This window comes from Brassica oleracea, chromosome C3 (genome assembly GCF_000695525.1).
Source record: "Brassica oleracea var. oleracea cultivar TO1000 chromosome C3, BOL, whole genome shotgun sequence".
NCBI lineage: Eukaryota > Viridiplantae > Streptophyta > Magnoliopsida > Brassicales > Brassicaceae > Brassica > Brassica oleracea.
Window position 1 is genome coordinate 42,137,808 of NC_027750.1, and position 5,653 is coordinate 42,143,460.

At 35.8% G+C, this 5,653-nt stretch overlaps 1 pseudogene; it reads left to right on the forward strand.

Moving 5' to 3' along the window:
* Positions 1–3,046: 3,046 nt before the first annotated feature.
* Positions 3,047–5,447, forward strand: LOC106330653 (annotated as a pseudogene).
* Positions 5,448–5,653: the final 206 nt, after the last annotated feature.

A 5,653-nucleotide genomic window follows, 5' to 3' on the forward strand; every position in this document is an offset into this window, starting at 1 on the left:
ACCAATCACAAGGTATGTTAAAATGTGAAACTGTAAAAATTAAATCTGCAGGATACATGTTTAAAACAACCAAGTATTCATATATATGGGTTTACTAACTGCAAGTATAATTTAAACATCACTATTGAAAAGATTTTTAAAATTTCATAGGTTATAGTATAATAGCTTAACAACAGACTTATTAGTTTCTAAGAACATCTCCAACCCCAATCCATATTTTACTCCAAAATGGAGAGTAAAATGGTGTAATGAATAAAAATATAACATAAGTACATCAAGAACTGAAGAATGCCCTAAAACAAAAGTGTCTCAAGTAGAATATAAAAAAGAGATGTTTATGAAGGTTTACAGTCAATATGACTACACTGACCCTATATATAGTATGATGAAGATCGAATAAAAAACATTGTATGTTCGTGTACTTTTTGATGTTATTTAAAACCATTTAAAGGGTCAACAATCATTTCATGTCGGTATAAATACTTATTTTGTATGATTGGATCAACATTTCTTTGTTATTGATTCCTTTCTGTTTTGTCGATGAAACAATAATTACAAATAAACAGTAAATAAGGGAATTATTATTAGATAAACATAGTATTATTCTATGTATATCTTGGTTCAATTTTCAGTTAATAAAACATTAAATTATAGTTATAGATTAATTACACATGATCCTATATTGTACAATAGTATAACTTAATTTTGATAACTTTCCTTTATACCAAAAAAAAAATTGGATTGATTTTATGTAATTTTTGAACTGGTGATAATAAATATTGCGAAAATAAATAAACACGAGTAAATGTAGCCAAACTAAACTGGAATAAAACATATAGATTGTGGACAATAAATAAGAGAAAATGTAGCCAAAATCTTAAACTATCCAAAAACTGCTTTCTTTTGCTTTTCTTCGATCCTGCGAAAAACAAAAAAAATGGTTAACATATATTATGATAATTTTTATATAAATAATTGAATTTAGTTACAAACATTGTTTTCAAAGTAGTAACTGCTTCAATTAATGGATTGAAAACATTATCTCAGAACATCCGGGAATGTTTGTAATCTCTCTATATCCCCCTATATATTATGTACAAAAATGGACCATTGTATATATCATACTATTAATATAATAAATATTAGAATAAATGTATCATATGTATTTAGCTAATCATTAAGAACTTCAACTTTCCAGAATCATATCACGCAAATGACAATGTCACCTGCATAAGATGACCAAAATGTATTGAGATGTTCTGCCATTGTCCCATATGCAACACAAATAACTCAATGGAGGCTAAAGTTAGGATTAAACCAAAAAAACAAACAATTATACAGTAATCATATAGGTGAATAAGCAATATAATAAAAAAAACAATTATAATAATTAAGTTGTAGTACACTTACACGATATAATACTGATACGTTTGAGAAAATCAGTTCCAGCGTTTTGATTAAATCCCCACCTTTAGATTTCAAACTAATGAAAGAGCCACTAATATGTCTAATATGAAATTGAAGAACAGTTAGTATGTAACATAATAAAATTAACCAAACATAATAAAAGGATAGAGTTCTAACTGAATGAAAACTTGAGATGGATTAATCCAATGTTTAACTCATTGTATTTTACGAATGAAAATATTCCGGGTGTCTCTTCTGTAAATATGAATTCAACCCAAGTAGTAGCAGCAAAAAGAATCTCATACTTATGACGAGTTTCTATAGTAATGCCTGTAGAATGTACTAAAAAAGATCATCCTAGGGAATTTCTATATAATGTATATTTATTTATTTTAATTTTCTTGCTTTTATATCTTTTTTTCTTGCTTTTATATCAAATGGTAATATTACGATAGATATTTAATGCAATATTTCTATTTTTATGTTGTATATTTTTTTATTATCTATTTAAATATATAATTTTCAGATAGATGTTTAATTTAGTTTTTTCATTTTTTATATTGTATATTTACTTAATGTTTATCTTTTCTTATTTTGTATATTTACTTATTCTAAATTTCTTGTTTTTATATCAATGATAATATTATGATATATATTTAACTTAATATTTTTATTTCTTCTATACTATACTTACTTATTATTTATTTTTTCTTATATTTTATATTTACTTATTATAATATGTAACATTTCTATTTCTTATATGGACAATAAGGGAAATAACCAAAACAGCCCTTTTTATTTTGAAAATTTTAATTTTAATTTTTTTATTTTTGAAAATTTGAAACCATATCCTCAAAACTCCACCACTTAACTCTTAACCCTAAGTCTAGATTAGTTAACACGACCATGATGAGAACTTTACGCACAAAATACGATACAAGACGTAGTCGGCCTATCCAAGCTCCGTGATTGACTATTCTTGTTCGCAAACAAAGTCTACCCCAAGACGAGAACCGACGAACCCGACCTCTTGACCTCTCGTTTGAGGTAGGAACCGACAAGCTCAATGTCTCTCTCAAGACCGATTAAACCGACATCTCCATCGAGGTGATGTTAACCGAACTAAGTTTAGACTTGATCGCTTGACGGGTACGTAGGCAACTCGATCTCGAGTTCAGTCACGATCCTTCCTTCTCCCGATATCTCTATGATATTCGACCTACGAATATAGTCCATTTTCGACGACTCATACCTGATTATATCGTTGTGTTCTGAGGATATCATTGTCCACGTTATTTCTTCTCTAGATTGAACTCCCGATCACTATCAAATACATAGTGTAGATTTTAGGATCTACAATGATGACACCCTATCTGAACTAGATAAGCAAATAGATTTCGTAGATAGCCAATCCTTGAAAATTAATTACCCTAACCCCGATAGCTTTACCCAAAATTACGATGCTACTGTTGGATCACGCCAAGGCAGAGCGAAATCTAGGCTAACCAAGCTTTCACGGGAAATCGCAAGTTCGCCACTGACCTGAACGGAAAGATAGACTTAATCTTCAGTGAGCTGACGAGGAAGTTCGACGCTTTAAGTGAACACATTAAGAGACTGGATAGTCAGGTCGCGGAAAATGCAACCACTATCAAAAGAGAGACAGGACGTCTGTCTCCTTGGGAGGACTGACGCGAACCCAAAACGTCAAGTTAATTCCGTATTATTGAGAAGCGGAAAACGCCTCATTCCGAGGGCAACAGAAATCAACAACACAGAGAAACATGATGTAGTTGAAGAAACCGGTGAAAGTAGGTCACGCCCTATAATCCTCGATGATCCCAATACCGAGTCAAAAATACCTCGAGGAAGGGAGAGGCCCAACATTGAGGGAGAGGCCATCGACCTCGAGGAAGAAGAAGGAGAAATTGAAGAGGATGACGAAATCGAAATCGATCGACAAGAAAGAACAAACGTCGATCGACAAACCACGGTGAATATGGATCGACACTCTGGAAACGATGTCGATCGACTCCTGATTCCTGCTGAACCAACAGTAGAAAGGGTGTATAGGACTCTACCACCTTTCCCTCCTAACAAGACGCAAACTAAACGAGAGCTAGACAAAGCGATCTGCAAGAAAGCATTCGATAAGATCACGTTGGAAATGCCACTGAGTGATGCGATAAAAGTATCATCTTCAATAAAAAGGTATGTAAAAGATATGGTATCCAACAGATTTCCAGCCACTGACTCATGATGGTTTCGGAGGAAGTAAGTGCAATTATCCAAGGCGAGATCCCGATCAAGCGACCCAATCCGGGCAGTTTTGTTTTGGATTGCAATATACGGAATAAAAAATTTCCTCGATCCCTTTGTGACCTAGGTTCCAGAGTGAATCTCATGCCACACTCTGTCGCAATATCCCTAGGATACGACAAGTTCAAACCTACCAAAATAACTTTGGTTCTGGCCGATAGATCCGTTAGATTACCCGAGGGAGTGCTTGACGATGTGCCAATAAGGATCAACGGCTGTCACGTCCCAACGGATTTCGTAGTACTGAAATACCAAAATGAACCAAAGGATCCCCTTATTTTGGGTAGACCATTCCTAGCCACTGCAGGTGCGATAATCGATGTCAAAGAGGGTAGGATATGTCTAAACATTGGAAACATTCCGATGACTTTCGACATGGACAACCTTATGAGATGACCCTTGATCGATAAACAGACTTCCTACGTGGACGACATCTGTGAATTGGCTGAAGAATCTTTCATAAACTCAATCTCAGACGACCCTTTGGAGAAAGTACTCACAACTAGTGAAGAAGAAACTTTCAGTGTCGATAGCAGAGCTGAGGAATACCCACGATTAATGGACGCAAGTATGGAAACTGCAAGCGTCGATGACATAGATGATGACGCTTTGGAAATCAATGTCAATCGATATTTACTAAACGCTGTCGATCGACAACCATCCTCCTCAAAGGAATGGGATCCCGAAAAGGCACCAAAGATTGAGTTAAAACAGCTGCCCGCTGGACTCAAATATGCCTTTCTCTATAAAGATTCATACCCAGTAATCGTGAATGCCAACCTCATGAATGGAGAACTGGCGCTGTTATTAAATAAACTACGCAAATACCAGAAGGCCCTCGGGTACTCTCTCAAAGACATTCCTGGCATCTCTCCAGATTTGTGCATGCACCGGATTCACCTAGAAGATAGTCCGAAATCCTCAGTGGAACACCAAAGGCGACTGAACCCGAACTTGAAAGAAGTTGTTAAAAAGAAAATAACGAAACTTCTACATGCTGGAGTCATTTACCCGATTTCGGATAGCAATTGGGTTAGCGCCGTGCTTGTTGTACTAAAAAAGGGCGGAATCACTGTGGTAAAGAATGACAAAGACGAACGCATTCCCACGCGAACCGTCACAGGACATCGAATGTGTATCGATTATAGAAAGCTAAACGCTGCTACTAGAAGAGATCACTTCCCTTTACCTTTCATTGATCAAATGTTTGAAAGATTGGCAAATCACCAATACTACTGTTTTCTTGACGGATACTCTGGATTTTTCCAAATCCCTATACATCCTGACGATCAAGAAAAGACAACCTTTACATGCCCTTACGGAACATTCGCATACCGCAGAATGTCATTCGTCTTTGTAATGCCCCTGCCACCTTCCAACGATGCATGATGTCGATTTTTACTGATATGATAGAAGACTTCATGGAAGTCTTCATGGACGATTTCTCAGTATATGGATCCATTTTCAAATACTGTCTCGATAACCTATGTAAAGTTTTGGCAAGATGCGAAGAAAAGAATCTCGTTCTAAATTTGGAAAAATGCCACTTTATGGTTAACGATGGAATCGTCCTAGGCCACAAAGTGTCTACTACTGGTATAGAAGTAGATCGGGCAAAGATTGAGGTAATGACCGGCCTGCCGGCTCCCACTAACGTAAAAGATGTGAGGAGTTTTTTCGGACATGCCGGATTTCACAGGAGGTTCATACAAGATTTTAGCAAACTCGCTAGACCTCTCACCTCCCTCCTCTGTAAAGAAGTTAAATTCGACTTTACACCAGAGTGCGTAAAGTCTTTTGAAGAAATAAAGAAAGCCTAGATAACTGCCCCCATCGTACAAGCACCAGACTGGAATATTCCTTTCGAAATCATGTGCGATGCCAGCGATTTCGCTGTAGGAGCAGTTATGGGCCAAAGGAAAGACAA